Source organism: Poecilia reticulata, linkage group LG12, assembly GCF_000633615.1.
Source record: "Poecilia reticulata strain Guanapo linkage group LG12, Guppy_female_1.0+MT, whole genome shotgun sequence".
In the NCBI taxonomy this organism is placed as follows: domain Eukaryota; kingdom Metazoa; phylum Chordata; class Actinopteri; order Cyprinodontiformes; family Poeciliidae; genus Poecilia; species Poecilia reticulata.
Window position 1 is genome coordinate 12,932,343 of NC_024342.1, and position 2,081 is coordinate 12,934,423.

Consider the following 2,081-nt stretch of genomic DNA (forward strand, 5'->3'; position numbering starts at 1 on the left):
GTGTGTGTGTGTGTGTGTGTGTGTGTGTGTGTGTGTGTGTTAGCAAATTCTTAATAATTTTCCTCAATAAGGAAAATTATTAAGAATCCACATATTACATTTAGAATAATTCAATATATTCGAGGGGGAATATATACTCAGTCTTTAACACTTTCACTGTCAGAGGCTTAAGAGGGGCAGGGCAGAACCAATCAATCACTTTGTAACTAAAATATTCAGAACTTGGCAAAATTGCATGCAAAGCCGAGAGCCTGGCAGTGGAACTGCTGACGGGACGGGGGTGGTGGAGGGTAGCATAGAGCAAACAGAAACAACGAGGCAGGAAGTGGAGGAAAAATTGAAAGTCGGCATAATTCGTTGATACAGAAGTTAGACACAGACTCGCAAGCAAAAGGAAAACTGCAAGCCAGAAAGCGAAAACGACTAATAAACAGAGAAATGAGTGAAGCCAAAATGTGGAAGGTTTGAAATGTGACCTCAGGAAAGATAAAAGCTATCTGACTGTTAGCACATGTAATCCTAGAGGCAGATGGAGAAAATGTTTTCACTTGATAATGTATTTTTTTTTCCAAGAAGTTTAAGATGACAATGTTGTAAACAAGGTATTTTTTTTTACCTTGTTAGCTAGCGTAGTTGGTCATGAATATTAGATTGAGAATAGGCCTATAGCCAGTACAGGTTTAAAACAATTCACAGAGGCCACTTTTTGTTAGATTCGTGAAGAAATTAATGAATTTTAGATAATAGATTTTAGATGTCTGATAAGATGCTTAATGCAGTAACTGAGCCATGAAATTCAATAAATTTCTACATAGACTCAGTTTGAGTGTTTCTTGTTTTTGTGTTGAAACCATAGAAACTGCACATAGAGAGCCTTGCAATGGCCAGGATCTTTTCTTTAAGGAACTTAAAGGTAAATCTAAATTACGGTTCAGTACACTCTTTGGTTTTCAGGTCATGCTTTAGAAAATGTAAAATGCCAAATGCTTGGTTTCTTTTTCCTTCTTTTAAATAGTCCTAACAGAAACAGGGACTGAAAACTAAATCATCTTTACAGGTGAAATGGGCATAGCAGGTTATGTAGCAGAATTAGAAGACTGGAACCTTCACTTAGAGGACTGGAAGCTTCACTTAGAAATTAAACTTGAAATGTAAAAAAAAAAAAAAACAGGTTCCCTTAAGTGAACTGGAAAAGTCTTGTTTTTGTTAGGAAGCTATAACAACGACATACAAGTCTTCAGTTAGTTTTGGTTTTAACCATGTGAAAAAAAAAAGCAACTCCACCCATTACAGCAGTGGGTGGAGTTATCACTTAGTGGGTAGCACATTGGCCCCAGAGTCTGAAAAGTAGTGTGACATGATCTGTACACAACAGAGTAAAAATGGGGGGTATGGAAGCTACGTTGAAAAGTCTGCTCAGTTTGCTTTTTGTCTAATTCAAAGAAGAGCGCCAAAAAGAAAACTGCAGTGAGGCAAATACAGCAGAGTGGGAGAGAGTTGCTATAGTGACGCAATCAGTGACTCAACACCTTTAGTCAAAAGGTTAAAATGTTGAGTTTTCCGGCAAACATGGGTCTCTTGAAACCTCGGTGACTCGGGTTCTTAAACAGGGACTGGTACCACAGCTGCCACCAGTGGAAAACCTTTCCAAACCAAGTAGACCTGACTCAGACCATGCTGAGACAACGACCAGACCACATCCATAACCCCGAGAGTCCAGGGAACTCTGTTTGCTTGGCTTGGGAATGATGAAAAAAATGTCACTCCTTCATTTGATTCGGTTCGCTTTTATTCTGCAGTTTTTTCTGCTCTGGTGCAGAATGAAGAAAAAAAAAAAATCCATCACCTCTGACTGACTTGTTGACAGTGACAACAAGTTTGTGGATTTGAGGTTTCTTGTTTGAGTGAGAAATGCTAGGAAACCCATTGCTATTGGCTTGTGTTGATGATTGTTGCTAGCCTGGTCATGTCTGAGAATGTTTAACAAATACCACTAGATTTTAGCTTGGAACTAATGCAGTTTTATATTTGCTTGGCCAACATTTACATATTTTTAGCCAAGGATGTATTCTGAGCAACCC